At 42.8% G+C, this 22,829-nt stretch overlaps 1 pseudogene; it reads right to left on the bottom strand.

The window, feature by feature from the left end:
* Positions 1-3,858: 3,858 nt before the first annotated feature.
* On the bottom strand, positions 3,859-4,819 carry LOC147961535 (ethylene-responsive transcription factor 3-like; annotated as a pseudogene).
* Positions 4,820-22,829: the final 18,010 nt, after the last annotated feature.

Raw genomic sequence — 22,829 nt, 5'->3', positions numbered from 1 at the left:
CAGCCCACTATGGGCTGGTGCCCCTCCCCACTTTGGCCCATGGGGCCCTCTGGGATGGGTGGCCCCACCCGGTGGACCCCCGGGACCCTTCCGGTGGTCCCGGTACAATACCGGTGACCCCCGAAACTCTCCCGATGGCCGAAACTGCACTTCCTATATATAATTCTTCACCTCCGGACCATTCCGGAACTCCTCGTGACATCCAGGATCTCATCCGGGACTCCGAACAACTTTCGGGTTACTGCACATTCATATCTCTACAACCCTAGCGTCACTGAACCTTAAGTGTGTAGACCCTACGGGTTCGGGAGACATGTAGACATGACCGAGACGGCTCTCCGGTCAATAACCAACAGCGGGATCTGGATACCCATGTTGGGTCCCACATGCTCCTCGATGATCTCATCGGATGAACCACGATGTCGAGGATTCAAGCAACCCCGTATACAATTCCCTTTGTCAATCGGTACGTTACTTGCCCGAGATTCGATCGTCGGTATCCCAATACCTCGTTCAATCTCGTTACCGGCAAGTCACTTTACTCGTACCGTAATGCATGATCCCGTGACCAGACACTTGGTCATTTTGAGCTCATTATGATGATGCATTACCGAGTGGGCCCAGAGATACCTCTCCGTCATACGAAGTGACAAATCCCACTCTTGATCCGTGTCAACCCAACAGACACTTTCGGAGATACCCGTAGTATACCTTTATAGTCACCCAGTTACGTTGTGACGTTTGGTATACCCAGAGCACTCCTACGGTATCCGGGAGTTATACGATCTCATGGTCTAAGGAAAAGATACTTGACATTGGAAAAACTCTAGCAAACGAACTATACGATCTTGTGCTATGTTTAGGATTGGGTCTTGTCCATCACATCATTCTCCTAATGATGTGATCCCGTTATCAATGACATCCCCATGTCCATAGCCAGGAAACCATGACTATCTGTTGATCAACGATCTAGTCAACTAGAGGCTCACTAGGGACACATTGTGGTCTATGTATTCACACATGTATTACGATTTCCGGATAATACAATTAAAGCATGAACAATAGACAATTATCATGAACAAGGAAATTTAATAATCATTTTATTATTGCCTCTAGGGCATATTTCCAACAGTACCTTATCCTGGTTTACTGCAACCGTTGCCAGTGCCTTTTCAGCCGTGGGAAATGATGACAATGGACTTCATTGAAGGTTTACTAGTTTCACGACACTACAATTGCATATTGGTGGTCATTGATAAGCTAACTAAATATGGTCATTTCATTGCGCTCAAACATCCCTACACGGTTGCCATAGTGGCTGAGTCCTTCCTAGATCGTGTGTATCATCTTCATGGCCTCCCTGTCTCATTGGTTTCAGATAGAGCTCCTATTTTCACCAGCATTTTCTGGAAGGAAGTGTGTAGCAGAATTGGTATTAAACTTTGCATGAGCTCTGGTCAACACCCGCAGACTGACGGGCAAACCGAGCGTGTCAACCAGCAGGTGGAAGGGTATCTCCGCTGTTTCATCAGTGCTCACCTAAATAGTTGGTCTAGCTGGCTGCCTCTGTGTGAACTCTGGTATAATACAAACTAGCACTCATCGATGGGCCGAACTCCCTTTCAAGCTGGTATACGGGCATGCTCCTCGTTACTTTGGCATTTCGCCAATGGATGCCATTGGAAATTCTGATGTTCAACAATGGTTGAATGAGCGACATGTTGTCATGGAATCAGTCAAGCAACATTCTCTACGGGTGCAACAATGAATGAAAGCTCAAGGTGACAAGCACAGTACAGAGAGATCCTTCGAATTGGGGGAGTCAGTTTTTTTGAAGATGCAGCCTTATATTCAGCCGTCGATTGCACCGCGAGCAAACCATAAACTGGCCTTCAAATATTTCGGTCCCTTCATGATCACGACCAAGGTTGGGGCAGTAGCATACAGACTGGAACTTCCGGAGAATTGTAGGGTACACCCAGTCTTTCATGTATCTCTACTCAAGCACCACGTCAACTCTGATCAGCAGGTATGTCAGTCACTTCCTTCTTCGGCAACTCAACTGCAGATTCTAGCTCGTTTCCTCGATCGTCGTCTGGTACCGCGAGGAGACAAGTTGATCGCTCAAGTTCTGGTCAAGTGGAGCCATTCTCCGGTGTCAATGGCGACCTGGGAGGACCAGGAGATGCTTAAGCAACAATTCCCTAGCGCTCCGGCTTGGGGGCAAGCCGTTTCTTCTCTAGGGGGGGATTGTTAGCAGTCCTACAGATGATCCAACGACAACACCTGATGTGCTACAGGGCGATACGGCAAAAGAGCAGCAGGCCAGGCCCAAGAGAAGCATTTGAGCTCCATCTCATCTACGCGGCCCAAAATGGGCCCGCTAACTAAACACTATTTAGCTGTACAAGTGGCATTGTAGCGTGTGGTGGTGGCGGCCTCGGCCGAGGATTGGATAGGGTAGATGGTGTGAGTGTTAGCTGGCTCCATTCCGTCCTCCTCTCATCCTCCAATTTGAATTCCCTGTAATATCTTGAGATATAAGCATATGAACTAAGATAGATCGATCGGAGTAATGCGTTGCTTACAAGCTTGGCCGACAGCCAACACACATGACATGGTGAGGAAGGCGACGACTCTGTGAACGCAAGAAGAACCTGCTTCTAGGTTGGGCGGCATAGACGGCCGGTGGAGGAGTGATGCCGAATCTACCATGGAAGGAAAGTAGACATGGACAGGGAGGGAGGACCAGGGCACCGCCTTCTTGATGATGCCGGAATCATACTTGCAAGGGGAACGTAGCTCCAGATAATCCCGGAGTGCCGCGGAGGCGAGCCTGATCAACGGTCGGAGGAGCACATGGCGTGTAGATGGGATCCCAGTCGCTGCTCACTAAGGGAAAATAATTCTGAAGGAGGGATCAATTAGTTGCCGCTTGCTTAAGATGAGTAACGGCGGAGGGGAGAAAAGAAAGAAAATATGCGATCGGAAGGGGAGACAATTGCACTGGGCGTTAATATGATTGCATTCATAGCGGGTAGCGGTGCGCACGATTAGAGGGTGGGTGGATATTGTTAAGATTAATTAACTAAATGTTAATTAAGGTTAATCCCCACTGTTCCACTTTTGGAGACCGCACGACGGTTGCTCCTAGAGGGTTGTGTCTTCACCCAGAAGGCACCTTTTCACATGCTATATATGTAACCAATCTGATGGAATAAAGAGTTGGTTGAATCATTCGTTGTCTCTTTCGATTCTCTCTCGATTACTCTTCTAACACGTTATCAGCACGCTCCCCGCGGAGCGATTCTATCGGCGACAGCGTACAGCGAAAGAGAAGGGCCATGCCCGATACGGCAGTTACGCAAGCACAGAGGACGTGAACTAGAGAATGAAGAAGGGCATTGGCATCCGTCGATCCAAATTTCTCTTTATGGAACGTGAATCAACAAAAGGTACGATGCCTCACTTCATTACCATCTTCACTGGACTGGTGGTGGCGCTCATCGCCATCTTGCCATCAGAGCATCTCCAACAGCCGTGCAACGCGCCGCGCGCAAAAAAGGCATTTGTCGCGCGCCGTTTGCCTGGTTTGGCGCGACCGGCAGCGGTGGCTCCAGCAGACGCGTCAAAATTGAGCGCGCGCGCGTAGCTCCAGCGGCTGCGCTAAAATGCAGCGCGTGCTAAACAGTGCGTACATTTTTTTTAAATAAAATTCATAGATAGAAAAAACGATACATAGATATTTTACATAGTTCCATAGCATAGATAGATAAAAATTATTTAGATAGTGCAAGGACATAGATAAAAACTACTAGTGCAGCTACAGCCTACTCCCAGTCGTCGTCGTCATCGTCATCGTCGCCATCCTCGCTGGTCTGATCCGAGGTATCGAGCCACATGTCTGCCCAACAATTATCATCAGATGTAAAGATCGTCTCACCACCATTCTCAACTACATCACACTGGGATAGCGCCAGGGCCTTCCGCCGACGCCTGTCCAACCGCTCAGCGCGGCGCCTTTGCGTCTCCTCGTGGCGCCTTGCCCAGTAGGCTTGCTCGTAGTAGACGTCCTCCGGGTGTTGTTGGTGCCACTCCGCCATGACTCGCTCGTCCTCATGGGCGACGAGGAGGCGGTTCTGCCGCTCAGCGTGCTCCGCACGGTCTTGTGCCGTGCGAAGACAAGGCGGCGGGGCGATGTCCAGCGCCTGCTGCAGCGTGTGGACATCGTGGAAGTTCATCTGCTGGCGCGGCCTGCCTAGGCGCCACGCCGCCGCGTCGTACGCACGGGCGGCCTCGTGCGCCGTTTCGAAGGTGCCGAGGCCGAGCCGAAGTTGGCCGGACCGTATCTCCAAGTAGAACCCGCCGTTGGGGCGCTGGCGGACGCCGCGGTAGCCCGACACTCCTCGGCGGCGCGGCGGCATGGTGGCGGGGCACTGGAGCGATGGCGCGGGTGGCAGCGGAAGCAACCGAGGAAGCGGTGGAGGGGCGTGTGGCAACGGAAGAGGAAGAGAAACGTGTGCAATAGGCGTGTGACGCGCGCCGGAAGCGGTGCAGCAAAAAAAGCGCGCGACCTGCCGCCTTTTTCCGCGCGCGCGCAAACCGTTCCCCGCGCGCGATTTTCCCACCACCGCTGGAGCGCGCCGAAACGTCCCACGCGTCCAAAAGACTTGGTTTACCCCACGCGCGCTTTTTACCACGGCTGTTGGAGATGCTCTCAGCGTCTGGCCTCGACCCCGCGCTGGACTAGGCGACCGGAACCACCGGCTTCGCCTCCCGCGACGGAAACGCACATCCGTGCAGATCAGCGGCGTCGGCTCTCTACAGGGTCGCCCTCCGGCATGCGCGTCATGAGCAGCTCCTCCGACGCCGCAGTCGTCGATGTTGATGCAGTCGCGCCAAGCGCCCCCGCCACCCGGCCGCGCCCAAGCCACACCCGTGGCCGGGCCCCTGCGCCAAGTTGTGGCCAGCAGTGCCAGGCCGTGGCCGCCATCGCGCGCGCCCGCCCTGCACCAGGCCTCGCCCAGCCCGCACCGAGACGGCGCCCTCGCCGCACACAGGCACTCGCCGGCGCCTCGTGGCCTCTGCCTCCACAGCGTCGAGCAGCCGCAGCCCGCCGTCGACCAGCCACACTGCTCGCGAGAGAACTTGGGGCCCTGCGGCGCTCGGGCCGTGCCTGGCATCCGCCTCCCCGGCGACTCCTCTGACGAGGAATAGCGCGGCTGGAGTTCCTCCTGTAGCCCGTGATGGCGACCTGCCGTAGGTGCCTCCGAGGAAGAGCGCGGCTGGAGTCCCTCCGGTCTTGGATTAAGGATCGAATCTACTCCTTCTGTGGATATCCCTGTCTGCTCTTCCTTATCCATTCTATTGACCAGGCTGCACCTGGCTGGGCTGCCCTACGTGTCCTATTTGCATGCGGTTGAGCCACCAGGTGCTTATGCTAATTTGCAGTATTTTGCTTAATTTCTTGTATTTTTAGCTTTTTAACAGATTAGTTCTCCAACAACTATTGCTACTTATTAGCATTTGTCATGTTTAGGCCAGATCTGCATTTAAATCATCTTCTGTTGAACTTTAAAATTTCCAGAGATACATGGTTGTTAATGCCTGGCATGTTCTTTACCGATCCAACGACATTGTTTTACGACTGAGATTAAATTTTCGCGCACAACAATGTTGATCTGCGATTGATAAATTTTTCTAGCAAAACAATCTCATTGCGATTGAGATTAATTTTCTCTCGCAAAATATTAATTCACTTTGCTGAATTATCTTACTATTTGATACAAGAGCTTATTTTAATTTGAGATCTACACAATTCAAGTTCTCACTTGAACATCAAGTTTAAAACATCATTACTATTCATTACATATTTCCGTTGAGTTCGATGTATTCCGAAATGTATGTATCTCCATGTTCGCTACATGTCGAGATTAATATGTCTATTTGCAATTGAGATTTTCAATTTCTTGCAAATACATATGCAAAATTCAAGGTGTCATCCTTAGCAATTTGAGATCACACTAATGATTTCGAGCCATCTTCTTGAAATCTATTAATTTTGCAACATTAAGTGTATTTATATTACGCAGTCTGTAATATAAATAAATTACCGGTTTTTCACCGGGGATGATATGGTCTATGTGTTTACCACATTGACATTCTTCATGAACATGTCACAACGGTCGAGAATGATTTCTCCCGCACAAAAAACTTGCAAAAATTTTACTATAACATCTCCCTCATTATATTAGGAAAACACAAGGTAATGAGTTGGATCTACTGCCCATCTGCAGACTATCTCTATTACTGTGAGATATGTATGATCTTCAATATGTTATGTTCCCACAATTGAGGTTGAGCATTTTCAAGTTATACACTTGAGTCAAAATTTTGCATTCTTATTACAAAACCATGATGGTTTTTAATTTACTTCTTGTAAATTAATTATCTCTGGCTTGCCCCTATAAGTAATCGATGGCTAACAATTTGAGGTTCTTACCCTCAATGGCCAGAACTTACTTAAGCGGGTCATGGACATTAAGATCACTCTTGCATCCCATAGGATAGCGCATGCAACCCAAGCCACGCCACCGCGACGCAAAGGATCTTAAGGGTAATGGTTTGAAACTCACTTCAAATCCTCAACCTGACACCATCAAGCTATCATGAGACCCTATGAGCATGGAGAGAATGATGGTTGAATATGCATCAACCGACATGTTTGGAGACTATACATTTAGTCCCTTAGTCTCCTTAGTGATCTATTTATTTATGTCCATTTATGATGTTCTAATAAGGACATGATTATTGTTGTCATCATATATTGTATATCACAATATATTGTATCAGCACTTTGATACAAATTCATTTGTATGTATTCTATATATCCGACAGTGATTTTCTTGAGAATCTTCATGTCTATATATAGATTTCTACGGGAGTCAATCCGATGAGAAATGATATGTGCCTTGTGGACATATGCACCACAAACTCTATACTCAGGGAAATTCAATGTTTCCACTCTCATTGAGAGAAAGGTGATATTTTAAAATCGCTAGACGCGATGAGGTATTTGTTGGCTCAACTCAAGTCATATTTACTATCCCTGTGGGTACTCGAGTAACATCGGGATGCTTCATTGCTTCCCAAGTTTAACTCGTACCCTACCAAGCTATAGAGATATTCGTCAAAATGGTTTCCATAGCGAAACTTATGCTGACAAGAAAGAGAAATGCATTCTCTTTACAATATGCAACGAATATGGCAAGCACATTCTCTATGTATCATCTGGATTGTACCACACATACTACAAAACCCGTAGCACATGTTGCGCCCAAGATAGTTTTCCAAAATTTCTTGTACATGAAAAACTTGGCATACTCGCCTTGGTCATCAAGACAGTTAAAACCGAAACTATCAACAATTCCAATAGTTTATGATTATTATGATGCTAAATTCTAACACCATTTGAATTTTATGTGCACTACAAGTGACACAGGGAAGCTAATTTTAAGGCTCGCACACCTTAAAGACTACGCTAAACCACTCAGACTCCTTGAATGCATCAAGTTGAGGCAAATGGCTCTTCCCATCCATTGACTAGACTATTCAGGTATTCCATGGTTCTAAAAGACATATCTACATGCTGGTCTTAAGTGTGTTCTTTACTCACACGAAACCATTGGCTCATTATCCTGACATCGATTTCAAGCAAATCAAATGGATAACATTGCAGAATTCTTCTTGAGTGCCTTCTCTATGGCCCTTGGATTGAAGTTTAGCAATTTTTCCTAATGTCTAGACTCAAAATGGTTTGGTAGAATCCTATCCAAAGAGTTAAGCTCATTACATTATCTTTACTTTGGAATTGCAACTTGCCAACTTTATGTTGGAGTCATGCGGTTTTACACGCTCATGATAGAACTGCATAATATTATTCCCCTCTATCTTTGATATGTGGATATCTATCAAGTATTTCCTATCTGCGGTAATTCGGTTGCATACCGATATCACCACCCGACATACATCATTGGCCCCTCAACATATAGTTGGGATATATGTGAGGAATAACTGTATTTCCGTCAATACCTCAAGCCCCTCGCATGGGGAGTTATTTAAGGCCACTATGCTAATTCAATGAGGAACATTTCCAGGCATTAGGGGAGATTTCAAGTACCATAAAGAATGCCAGGAAATTAATGGAATGTTCAACACATTTCTGCCTCAAGTCCACGTACTCAAAGATCTAAACCATGCATTCAGAAGATTTGCAACACATTGCAAATAACCTGCCAGATTCTTTTACTGACTATAAAGGTGTCATATAATCCTACAATCCTGAAAAATATGTCGGAAAGAATGTGGGTACCAACTAAAACAACTCAACCCCTGTTCAAATCAACAGGAGGAGAAGTACGACAATAGTACATCAGGATTCAGCTTCTCGCAAGCAAGGATATCAAGGCTTGTGAATCAGTAAATGCAAGTCAACTTCATGTTGACAGACACCTGATGGGTAGTATACACCCAGTGGATGGGAAACCTCCACCAACCCAGGTCATAGCGCACAAAATAACCAGGACATCGGAATACCCGACTCAATCGCATTGGGAAATCACGAGCAGTCACTATGGGTAACGATATTTCCATCAACTATATATTGATATATAAATTCTGGAGAAATATATAACCGGAAGTCTACAATTGTCGACATACATTTCTCAACTAGATTGAAAAAACCTTTCAAGTGATTCAGATCCAAAGACCATGGCCATGGCAAAGTGTGAACAACAGTACTTGGACTGAACTCAAGCAAAGGGTATAATCTAGGTAGAAATGATCTTGCGCAATAATGGAAAGGTATTCATAAGCAATACCTAAACCAGTTTTCTTCTGGAAATAGAACTGAGAACAAAGAGGTGGTGAAACAAAGAGCAAGTATTGTAGCACAAGGGTTCACGCAGATACCCAACTATTCTCCAGAGGTGGAATCTCTTTCCGATAATTTATATCATTGCCAGTTCAAAATCATTTATCTCTGGAGTTGATAGATGTAGTGATTACATCTTCATGTAGATCACTAGATTCAGACACTGATGGTTCCCGGCAGAACCTCAATTTTGAATCAAAGTACAAAATGCAACATACATCGTGTAAAATCAATAAGTCACGATATGACTTATTATTATTGTTGGTACATTTGGTACAACCGACGTAGTGAGTTCCTTATTCACAAGGATTACTCCTACAATGATGATTATCCATGTTTTTGTGTCTGCAATGACGACACATGTAATCATCTAAATGACAGAGTTTAAAATGAAGGACTTGGGTGAACCAAAATACCGCTGGTTACTACAACTTGAGCACCTTCATACATTATGGTATACTATGTTGTCTATATCCAAAATATATTGGAGAAATTTATTATGGACAAATCTTATCCATCCATAACTCTCATGGTAGTTCATTCTCTAGACATAGAGAAAGGCCTATTTAGACCAAGCGATGATGGAAATGAGATATTGGGACTCAACGTTCCATAATGCCATTGGACCCACCAAACACAATTGGTTGGTACTCAAGAATATCTTTTGATATCTCCAAGGCATCAAACATCTTGTACTGGTTTTTCTTTTTGGAAATGATCCAGATCTATTATCAAAGTTCATCCGAAGTACAAAGCATCTTAAACGCAATAGGATGAGAAACTCTAACCTCGCGGCTCAAGGATACGACTGGAATCTACGCTGGAGCTTCGTGAAGTAGCCGGACAAACTCAGGAGAATTGTAGCCCGAAAGGCAAACTCAAAAAGTAGCACCGCCATCTGCACAAGCACCGCACCTGTGAGGACTAAAGAATCTCAAAATAAACTACTAATCAGAGTGGAGCCATCGGGATTCCCCTCCTAGCCATCGCCGCTGATGTGACAAGCAGAGAGTCAACAAATCCACGGGCTCGCCGATGAAGTTTGGAGGAAAGAGTTTGCCCTAGCCATGTAGGATGTATCATGTTATGTTAGGTGTGGCGACTCCTGCTAACTTGTTTGGTGTTGGATTAATGCCAAGTGACATTCTCTCGGATCGCATTTTTCTTATCACGTGCTTGTAGAAGGATTTTTTTTCCATTTGTGAATTTAGTATTTATATAAAGGGAGCGAAGAAAGCCAGTTTCGAGCAAGCACGCCAACCTATCATTTTTGTACAACTAATTTCTTGTGATTGAGATTCGGCGCCCGCGAATGCTGACCAAAGCGACTCGCGGTCTTTTTTTTGTTGGGACCACACTGAAATGTCCTTGCAGCCCATGCATCTCCGTTCGAGCGTTCCTCGTGAGAGATGGCGTGCGATGCATGGCACGCCTCTATTCATCGCCACCGTATACATAAAACTGAGTACAGCTGGAAATTTGTCTCGGGTGTATGCAACGGAGGAAACGTACCCGACGCCACACGAGAGGCCGGAGGGTGAGCAGCGACAGTGAACCCCACACTGCCGAAACGCGCTATTAAATCGCCCCCGCCCCCTTCCCCTCGTCACACACAGACAAAAACTACTTGCTCTGTCTTGCAGATCCACTGATCTCCGAGGCTCCAAGGGACAGAGGCCATGGATAACAAGGCGGCGGCGGAGGTTCTGAACAACTGGTCCTGTGGCCCGAGCGAAGACCAGTTGAGTTCGGTGCGGAGACCAGACACCCAGCGGCGGGGAGGAACACGACCCCCGAGGTACTCCAGCTTTTTTTTATTGTACTTTGCTTACTACACATACACTTTCCCCGACGTAATTCCATCTTATTGGATTAATATTCAGATCTGAATGTTCTAGTGATACATGAACTCGAGCCACGTCAAACACTATGTTGGAAAAGTACAGATATAAGGTATTATATGTCAAGTAGTATATGTAAAATGGGGCATCCATTTGATAATTTGTACAGTTTCGATAATACATTGTATGTGCAGTTTCGATAACGTTTACACCATAGAGATGCTAAGATACATCAATTTATGTCTTCTCTTACCTGCAAAAAAAAACCTATGTTTCTTTTGAACCACTGTTAAACATGCATTAAAAAATAATTGCAGGGAGTTAAATGTTCATTAACATATGACCTATTTTAAGCCGTTAATTAATACTCCCTCTGTCCCGAATTACTTGTTGTTCAAATAGATGTATCTAGCACTAAAATCCATTTAAGCGACAAGTAATTTGGGATGGGTGGAGTATGACTCAAATTGTGGCTTCTTTCAGACCTCTAGTGAATCAGTATTATTTTGGGCTTCTATTGACTCACTCTTTACTATAAATTAAATTTCATCTTCCTTTGACTGAATGTTCATGGTTTGAGTTCTTTGAAATAGTATTATGAATACCTGCAGAAAATAAAAGGACATATTATTTTTCAATTTAATGACAGAAATTTCTTGAATGATGAGGCCCATGGGTACGAAAATGTGTTGATACATTCGAGTTTAATGCCCTGTTAACGTACACCATGGTAACTAGTTGTATCAATAGAAACCTTAAAAAGTACATTTTTTGCCTATAGGTTTGCATCGGCTATTAGCGCCAAAACTACTTGTATCAATAGAAACCTTAAAAAGTCATAATTCTGCTCATTGGTACAATGCTTGGCACACATGGAAAGTGTTACTGCACAAAACAGTTTGTACAAAACACATATACTAAATAACTCGTTGGTGCATGGAAAACTTCACAAATGTGAAATGTGTTACTAGATGTAATGCGTTCATTCATGAGTATTTTCTTGATCTGTGTTTTGTCTTTTGTTATTTATATTGGTATGAACGATGCATTCACTAATTCATGAAATATATTATTCTTTAATGCTTAAATATTTTACATAATCACATATAGATATGCACTGATTGTTAAATAAATTACATGACTTTGCGGGTATCAAAGTTTTTTTAAGTTAAGAAGAGACTACTTTGAATATTAATACCTAGTTTAATGTTGTAATCTCCAGAACTTCGTTGAAATTTCACTGAAAATGAGAACCCTGATAATCTCATTTTCAACGAAATAGGTACCTCCCTTGGATTGTTCGCAGACTTCATCAAACAACCTTGAAATTCTATGGGACTGCGACAGCTCCCACAGGGAAAAAGATTATGGTGAGGGATGGTCCACCGACGAGGAGATGATTGATCGGCTATGGGAGTCTCCGACAAAGATAACTCCATTATCCAAGAAGAAGAAACTAGAGTGGAAATATATGGAGAACTTCACCGATGAGTTCCGAGGACCAGACTGTAAAGTGTCTGGGATACCGAAGCAAGCATGCCGGCATGCCAAAATATCAGGACAAGAATCATCTTCTGCAGCACTATCAATCAAGCATGTACTTCCAACTCCTTTGCAACAATATAAAGCAGCAAGAGCAACCAATAACGATCACAAGGAGTCCATCATGGATCTGTACCGTGGTGTGGACATGCTATACCACTTTATGAGAGATTGTGATGAGAAGCTCGAGAATCTCCATAAAAAAGTCATGGTGCTTTGCCAAGCCGTCAAGAAGAAAGTAGAGTGGCAATATGTGGTGAACTTCACTGATGAGTTGCCTGGACCAGACTGCAAAGTGTCTGGGCTACCAAAGCAACCATGCAGGCAAGACAAAATATCAGGAGAACGGCCCTCGTCTACAACACAATCTATCAAGCATGTACTTCCAACTCCTTCCCAAGAATACAAAGTAGCAAGAGCAACAAATCAAGATCAGACGGCGTCCATCATAGATCTTTACCACAGTGTGGACATGCTATACCACTTTATAAGAGATTGTGATGAGAAGCTCGAGTATCTCCAAAAAACAGTTGTGGTGCTTGGTCAAGCCGTCGCCAACTCTGCACTACCACCACCATCCAAGGATCAAGCGTAATTTATGGCATTCGGCACCTCCCAAGCATGGTTGAGGTTTGCCTTAGTAATCGTGCACGCCTATTTACTTTATCTTGCAAAAATGATGTCTCTCTTTAGTACCTGCATCTTTATTTTCTGATTTTTTTATTTTGCAAGTCTGCTATCGTCTGTCTAGAAAAATTATATGGTTGTATCCATTGAGTGAAACATAATAATGATATATTTGTGTGTTGGACATCAGCTTAAGCCTTGTCATGTAATATCTTAGACTGGCAACTCTCTTTAGCTCATCTTCGATTAGCAGGTCATGGACTTTCCAACATCAGGAGCTTGAAGGAGACGCCAAAGGTGACGGTACCTGCTGAAACGGGAACACCAGCTCATCAAAGTACACATGCCGCGAAGTGAAAACGCGGTGGGACACTGGATCATAGCACCGGTAACCTGTGGTGTTGGGAGGATAACCAAGAAAAATGCAAGGAAGTGACCGGGGTGCGAGTTTGTGATGAGCAGTGGACGCGGTGCTAGGGTAACAGAGACACCCAAAGATGCGAAGACCATCATAAGATGGAACCGCACCGAAGTGGAGCTGGTGAGGAGTGTAGTTCCAGCGGGAACGACAGGGGCGAATGTTAATGAGGAGCTTGGCGGTCGCAAGCGCGTCCGGCCAGAACCGAGGAGGCACGTAGGAGTGGAAGAGCAACATGCGGACACAGTCATTAAGAGTGCGAAGGACGCGCTCGGCGCGACCGTTCTGCTAGGACGTGTGATAACCCACAAGTATATATAGGGGATCGCAACAGTTTTCGAGGGTAGAGTATTCAACCCAAATTTATTGATTCGACACAAGGGGAGCCATAGAATATTCTCAAGTATTAGCAGCTGAGTTGTCAATTCAACCACACCTGGAAACTTAATATCTGCAGCAAAGTATTTAGTAGCAAAGTAATATGATAGTAGTGGTAACAGTAGCAAAAGTAATGTTTTTTGGTATTTTGTAGTGATGATAGCAATAGAAACGGAAAAGTAAATAAGTGAAGAACAATATATGGAAAGCTCGTAGGCAATGGATCAGCGATGGAGAATTATGCCGGATGCGATTCATCATGTAACAGTCATAACCCAGGGTGACACAGAACTAGCTCCAGTTCATTGATATAATGTAGGCATGTGTTCCGAATATAGTCATATGGTGCTTATGGAAAAAAACTTGCATGACATCTTTTGTCCTACCCTCCGTGGCAGCGAGGTCCTTATGATACCTAAGGGATATTAAGGCCTCCTTTTAATAGAGTACCGGAACAAAGCATTAACACATAGTGAATACATGAACTCCTCAAACTACGGTCATCACCGGTAAGTATCCCGATTATTGTCACTTCGGGGTTAACGGATCATAACACATAATAGGTGACTATAGATTTGCAAGATAGGATCTAGAACTCTCATGTATTGATGAAAACATAATAGGTTCAGATCTGAATTCATGGCACTCGGGCCCTAGTGACAAGCATTAAGCATAGCAAAGTCATAGCAACATCAATCTCAGAACATAGTGGATACTAGGGATCAAACCCTAACAAAACTAACTCGATTACATGATAGATCTCATCCAACCCATCACCGTCCAGCAAGCCTATGATAGAATTACTCACGCACGGCGGTGAGCATCATGAAATTGGTGATGGAGGATGGTTGATGATGACGATGGCGACAGATTCCCCTCTCCGGAGCCCCGAACGGACTCCAGATCAGCCCTCCCGAGAGGTTTTAGGGCTTGGCGGCGTCTCTGTATCGTAAAATGCGATGAATTCTTCTCTCTGATTTTTTTTCTCCCCGAAACAAAATATATAGAGTTGGAGTTGAGGTCGGAGGAGCTCCAGGGGGCCCACGAGGTAGGGGCGCGCCCTAGGGGGGCAGGCGCGCCCCCCACCCTCGTGGACAGGTGGTGGCCCCCTGGTCTTCATCTTTTGCAAGGATTTTTTATTATTTCCGAATAGATGTTCCGTGAAGTTTCAGGTCATTCCGAGAACTTTTGTTTCTGCACATAAATAACACCATAGCAATTCTGCTGAAAACAACGTTAGTCCGGGTTAGTTCCATTCACATCATGCAAGTTAGATTCCAAAACAAGGGCAAAAGTGTTTGGAAAAGTAGATACGTCAGGGACGTATCAACTCCCCCAAGCTTAAACCTTTGCTTGTCCTCAAGAAATTCAGTTGACAAACTGAAAGTGATAAAGAAAAACTTTTACAAACTATGTTCGCTCTTGTTGTTGTAAATATATAAAGCCAGCATTCAAGTTTTCAGCAAAGATTATGACTAACCACATTCACAATAACGCTTAGGTCTCAAGTTTACTCATATCAATGGCATAATCAACTAGCAAGCAATAATAATAAATCTCGGATGACAACACTTTCTCAAAACATTCATAATATGTTATAACAAGATGGTATCTCGCTAGCCCTTTCTAAGACCGCAAAACATAAATGTAGAGCACCTTTAAAGATCAAAGACTGACTAGAAATTGTAATTCATGGTAAAAGAGATCCAGTCAAGTCATACTCAATGTAAACTAACAATAATGAATGCAAAGGACAGTGGTGCTCTCCAACTGGTGCTTTTTAATAAGAAGATGACTCAACATGAAAGTAGATAGATAGGCCCTTCGTAGAGGGAAGCAGGGATTTGTAGAGGTGCCAGAGCTCGGTTTTGAAATAGAGATGAATAATATTTTGAGCAGTATACTTTCATTGTCAATATAACAACCAAGAGATGGCAATATCTTCCATGCTACACACATTATAGGCGGTTCCCAAACAGAATGGTAAAGTTTATACTCCCCCTCCACCAACAAGCATCAATCCATGGCTTGCTCGAAACAACGAGTGACTCCAACTAACAAGAGTCCCAGGGAGAGTTTTGTTTGCAATTATTTTGATTTGATTTGCATAAAGCATGGGACTAGGCATTCTAGTTACCAGCCACTTTCTCGTGAGTGAGGAGCGGAGTCCACTCCTCTTGAGAATAACCCGCCTAACATGGAAGATACGGACATCCCTAATTGATACATGAGCTATTCGAGCATACAAAACGGGATATTTATTTGAAGGTTTAGAGTTTGGCACATACAAATTTACTTGGAACGGCAGGTAGATACCGTAAATAGGTAGGTATGGTGGACTCATATGGCATAACTTTGGGGTTTATGGAGTTGGATGCACAAGAAGTATTCCCGCTTAGTACAGGTGAAAAAGGCTAGAAAAAGACTGGGAAGCGACCAGCTAGAGAGCGACAACAGTCATGAACATGCATTAAAATTAATCAACACCGAATGCAAGCATGAGTAGGATATAATCCACCATGAACATAAATATCGTGAAGGCTATGTTGATTTTGTTTCAACTACATGTGTGAACATGCGCCAAGTCAAGTCACTTAAATCATTCAGAGGAGGATACCACCCTATCATACCACATCACAACCATTTTAATAGCATGTTGGCACGCAAGGTAAACCATTATAAGCTCCTAGGTAATCAAGCATGGCACAAGAAACTATGATCTCTAGTTGTCATTGCAAACATGTTTATTCATAATGGGATGAATCAGGAGCGATGAACTAATCATATTTACGAAAACAAGAGAGGTCGAGTTCATACCAGCTTTTTTCATCTCATTCAGTCCATCATATATTGTCATAATTGCCTTTCACTTGCACGATCGAATAGTGTGAATAATAATAATAGTGCACGTGCATTGGATTAAGCTGGAATATGCAAGCATTCAATAAACAGGAGAAGACAAGGCAATATGGGCTATTTTGTCAGATCAACAATAATGCATATAAGAGCTACTTCAACAATTTAATTATGGTCTTCTCCTATTGACCCCCAAAGAAAAGAAAAGAAATAAAACTATTTACACGGGAAAGCTCCCAACAAGCAAAAGAAGAACAGGAAATCTTGTTGGGTTTTCTTTTTAATTACTACTACAAGCATGGAAAGTAAACTAATTAAAAGCTACAACTAATTTTTTTGGTTTTTCTTAAGGTTTATCAAACACATAAGAAGAAAGTATAAAAGGGAAATAAACTAGCATGGATATTACAGTGAAAAAGTATGAGCACCGACATCCACCAATGAGTGTGTGAACATGAATATAATGTCGGTGAGGAATGCGTACTTCCCCAAGCTTAGGCTTTTGGCCTAAGTTGTTCTATGGCCACGGTTGGCCTGGCGGATATCCATAATAATAGTTGGGGTCGTACTGCGATGAAGAAGACTCTGATTGCCACTGGTTGGCAATCATCTCCGGATCCCAATGGTGATTAGACTGTCGTGGAGGATCAACTTGTGGTTCCGACTCTGGCTCTGTGGCTGATGTAGGGTTCCGGTAGGCGTGAATAGCCTCTAACGGAACAAGGTACTGGCCTGAAGATAAATCAAACAAGGAAGGAGCAGGCAGGGTAATAGTCTCAGGATGATGTTTATGAAAGAACAATTTGTATTTAAGCTCCCCTTCCCTATTCTTCACAATAAAATCGTGTGCCGCCATACTCTTATAATCTAAATAAACACGAGGCAGCAATTTTTCTTCCTTCTCATAATGCCTAATAGGTATGTTAAATGTGTAGTTAGGCGTGAAGCATAGATGCCTCCAAAGATGGGGCCCTTTGTACGGTTCAGACTTAACCGTTTAGCAATAATACCGCCCATACTAACAGAGTTATCACTGAATAAACCGTGGAACAAAATAATAATATCAGGAACACTAAGGTTTCCACAGTTTCCACGACCAATTAAGCAACGACTAGCAAATATTGCAAAATAGCGTAAAACAGGAAAATGTATGCTAGTGATTCGTGCATCGGAAACCTTCCTCGTTTCCCCTACAGTGATGGTATCAATAAACCCATCCACATCCCCGCGATGTGGTTCCTCTGTCATGCCGTCGAAAGGGATCAAGCAAACCCGACAAAAATCATAAAGTGACATCTTCTTAACCACATCATATAAATGAAACTCTACTGAAGGAGGTGATTCCCTAGGATAATAGTAGAAGTTTTGCACAAAAGTATTGGTGAGTAAGAGATACTGTTCGCATTGGTCGTGGAGGAAGTCGGTGAGGCCTACATTCTTAGCCAATTCATAAAAATCCTCATAAATCCCGGTTGCTCTCAAGAATTTATCAGAGGGCCATTCACACGGCCTAACCTCTGCGGTGCGAGGCAAATTATATTTGGGCTTCTGTGCCTCTTCATTTTGCTTTTCCCTTGAGCTTCGGCTCGATGAGCCCCTCAGAAATGTCTTTATCATTTTCTGAAAAATTCTGAAATTTTTAGTAACTTCAAAATAAAAGTAAACCAAACTCAATAATATTGATAGCAACTACTCCTACAAGTGCCTAGGGCCTATATCATGCATCAAAACTACTTTTGTCAATATAAATTTGACATGCAAGCTCAAGAACAGGGTCACCTAAGCAGCAAAAATTTGCAATGAATAAAGCACTAGAACAAAAACTAATTGGACCAATGGAAGAGTCACAGACCAAGGAACAATCTCCCCAAGCAGTTTTGTTAGAGGTGCTTTGAGCAAGGAGATCGAAAATGGCAGCAAAATGAGCTTGGACTCGGGTATGAACTTGATATTCGTGTTTGGGGGAGGAAGAAGGAGTGTGTGGGTGAAAGGATAAGTGGAGGAGGGCCACCGTGGGCCCATGAGGCAGGGGGCGCGCCCAGGGGGGTAGGGCGCGCCCTCCACCCTCGTGGGCAGGTGGGTGACCCCCCTGCTGTGTTCTCAATGCCAAATATTCACAAATATTCTAGAAAAAATCATATTTAAATTTCAGGGCATTTGGAGAACTTTTATTTTCGGGGTATTTTTATATTGCACGGATAATCAGATAACAGACAGAAAAATACTATTTTTATTTTATTTAAAATAAATAACAGAAAGTAAAAGTGGGGTACAGAAGGTTGTGCCTTCTAGTTTCATTCATCTCATGATCATCAAAAGGAATCCACTAACAAGATTGATCAAGTCTTGTTAACGAACTCATTTCGAATAACATGGAACGGGAGAAATTTCGAATAACACTATGTTACCTCAACGGGGATATGCACATCCCCAATAATAAGAATATCATATTTCTTCTTGACAGTAGGAAGAGGAAATTCAAAACTTTCAAATATAATCGATGGACATTTTCCAATAGAGTTGATACTATGAACTTGAGGCTGTTTCCTCGGAAAGTGTACCGTATGCTCATTACCATTAACATGAAAAGTGACATTGCCTTTAGTGCAATCAATAACAACCCCTGCAGTGTTCAAGAAAGGTCTTCCAAGAATAATAGACATACTATCGTCCTCGGGAATATCAAGAATAACAAAGTCCATTAAAATAGTAACGTTTGCAACTACAACAGGCACATCCTCACAAATACCGACAGGTATAGCAGTTGATTTATCAGCCATTTGCAAAGATATTTCAGTAGGTGTCAACTTATTCAAATCAAGTCTACGATATAAAGAGAGAGGCATAACACTAACACCGGCTCCAAGATCACATAAAGCAGTTTTAACATAGTTTCTTTTAATAGAGCATGGTATAGTGGGTACTCCTGGATCTCCAAGTTTCTTTGGTATTCCACCCTCAAAAGTATAATTAGCAAGCATGGTGGAAATTTCAGCTTTCGGTATCTTTCTTTTATTAGTAACAATATCTTTCATATACTTAGCATAAGGATTCATTTTGAGCATATCTGTTAATCGCATACGCAAAAAGATAGGTCTAATCATTTCAGCAAAGCGCTCAAAATCCTCATCATCCTTTTTCTTGGATGGTTTGGGAGGAAAAGGCATGGGTTTCTGAACCCATGGTTCTCTTTCTTTACCATGTTTCCTAGCAACAAAGTCTTTCTTATCATAACATTGATTCTTTGATTGTGGGTTAATCAAGATCAACAGCAGGTTCAATTTCTATATCATTATCATTACTAGGTTGAGCATCATCATGAACATTATTATTAGCATTATCGCTAGTTTCAGGTTCATTACCAGATTGTGTTTCAGCATCAGAAATAGAAATATCATTTGGATTCTCAGGTGTTTCAGTGATAGGTTTACTAGAAGCATGCAAAGTCCTATCATTTTTCTTTTTCTTCCTAATAGAAGGACTAGGTGCATCTACATTATTTATCTGATAATCTTGCTCAATTCTCTTAGGATGGCCTTCAGGATACAAGGGTTCTTGAGTCATTCTACCACCTCTAGTCATAACTCTAACAGCATTATCATTATTCTTACTATTCAATTCATTGAGCAAATCATTTTGCGATTTAAGTATTTGTTCTACTTGAGTGGTAACCATAGAAGCATGTTTACTAATAAGTTTAAGTTCACCTTTGACATTAGCCATATAATCACCCAAGTGCTCAAGGATATTTGAATTGTATTTCAATTGTCTACCAAAATAAGCATTGAAGTCTTCTTGCTTAACCATAAATTTATCAAACTCATCTAAGCATTGTCTAGCAGACTTATAACGAGGGATATTACCTTCATCAAATCTATAGAGAGAATTTACCTTTACTACCTGTGTCGGGTTATCAAGACCACGAGTTTCTTCAATAGGTGATGGATCAAGATCATATGTTTCTTCAACAGGCGGTAAATTAAGACCGTGTATTTCTTCAATAGGAGGCAAATTCTTAACATCTTCAACTTTAAAACCCTTTTCTTTCATAGATTTCTTTGCCTCTTGCATATCTTCAGGACTGAGAAATAGATTACCTCTCTTCTTCGGAGTTGGTTCAGGAAGTGTCCAATTATTTTCATTTGCCAACATATTATTCAATAGAATTTCAGCTTCATCCGGCGTTCTTTCCCTGAAAACATAACCAACACAACTATCCAGGTAATCTCTGGAAGCATCGGTTAGTCCACTATAAAAGATATCAAGTATTTCATTTTTCTTAAGAGGATGATCAGGCAAAGCATTAAGTAACTTGAGAAGCCTCCCCCAAGCTTGTGGGGGACTCTCTTCTCCAATTTTCACAAAATTATATGTATCCCTTAAAGCAGCTTGTTTCTTATGAGCAGGGAAATATTTAGCAGAGAAGTAAATAAATCATATCCTGGGAACTACGCACACAGCTAGGATCAAGAGAATTAAACCATATCTTAGCATCACCCTTTAATGAGAACGGAAATATGTTAAGGATATAAAAGTAGCGAGTTCTCTCATCTTTAGTGAACAGGGTAGCTATATCATTTAATTTAGTAAGATGTGCCACAACAGTTTCAGATTCATAGGCATGAAAAGGATCAGATTCAACCAAAGTAATTATACCAGGATCAACAGAGAATTCATAATCCTTATCGGCAACACAGATAGGTGAAGTAGCAAAAGCAGGGTCAGGTTTCATCCTAGCATTTAGAGATTGCTTATTCCATTTAGCTAATAACCTCTTAAGTTTGTATCTATCTTTGCAAGCTAAAATAGCTAAAGAAGCTTCTTTATCAAAAACATAACCCTTAGGAATAATAGGTGAATCTTCATCATCACTTTCATCAGTATTATCAGATTCAATATTTTCATTCTCTCTAGCCCTAGCAAGTTGTTCATCAAGAAATTCACCAAGTGGCACAGTAGTATCAAGCATAGAAGTAGTTTCATCATAAGTATCATGCATAGCAGAAGTGGCATCATCAATAACATGCGACATATCAGAACGAATAGCAGAAGCAGGTTTAGGTGTCGCAAGCTTACTCAAACAGAAGGTGAATCAAGGGCAGAGCTAGATGGCAGTTCCTTACCTCCCCTCGTAGTTGAGGGATAAATCTTAGTTTTTGGATCTCCCAAGTTCTTCATAATGATAAGCAGATATAAATCCCAAGTGACTCAAAGAATAGAGCTATGCTCCCCGGCAACGGCGCCAGAAATTGGTCTTGATAACCCACAAATATAGGGGATCGCAATAGTTTTCGAGGGTAGAGTATTCAACCCAAATTTATTGATTCTACACAAGGGGAGCCAAAGAATATTCTCAAGTATTAGCAGCTGAGTTGTCAATTCAACCACACCTGGAAACTTAATATCTGCAGCAAAGTATTTAGTAGCAAAGTAATATGATAGTAGTGGTACCGGTAGCAAAAGGTAACAGTAGCAAAAGTAATGTTTTTGGTGTTTTGTAGTGATGATAGCAATAGCAACAGAAAAGTAAATAAGAGAAGAACAATATATGGAAAGCTCGTAGGCAATGGATCAGTGATGGAGAATTATGCCGGATGCGGTTCATCATGTAACAGTCATAACCTAGGGTGACACAGAACTAGCTCCAGTTCATTGATATAATGTAGGCATGTATTCCGAATATAGTCATACGTGCTTATGGAAAAGAACTTGCATGACATCTTTTGTCCTACCCTCCCGTGGCAGCGGGGTCCTTACGGAACCTAAGGGATATTAAGGCCTCCTTTTAATAGAGTTTCGGAACAAAGCATTAACACATAGTGAATACATGAACTCCTCAAACTACGGTCATCAGCGGTAAGTATCCCGATTATTGTCACTTCGAGGTTAACGGATCATAACACATAATAGGTGACTATAGGCTTGCAAGATAGGATCTAGAACTCTCATATATTGATGGAAACATAATAGGTTCAGATCTGAAATCATGGCACTCGGGCCCTAGTGACAAGCATTAAGCATAGCAAAGTCATAGCAACATCAATCTCAGAACATAGTGGATACTAGGGATCAAACCCTAACAAAACTAGCTCGATTACATGATAGATCTCATCCAACCCATCACCGTCTAGCAAGCCTATGATGGAATTACTCACGCAGGGCGGTGAGCATCATGAAATTGGTGATGGAGGATGGTTGATGATCACAATGGCGACGGATTCCCCTCTCCGGAGCC

The sequence above is a fragment of the Triticum urartu genome, chromosome 7A (genome assembly GCF_056163025.1).
Source record: "Triticum urartu cultivar PI428250 chromosome 7A, HENAU_Tu73, whole genome shotgun sequence".
Classification (NCBI taxonomy): Eukaryota; Viridiplantae; Streptophyta; class Magnoliopsida; order Poales; family Poaceae; genus Triticum; species Triticum urartu.
The sequence above is the reverse complement of the archived record's forward strand: the minus strand, read 5'-3'. Positions and strand labels throughout refer to the sequence as shown.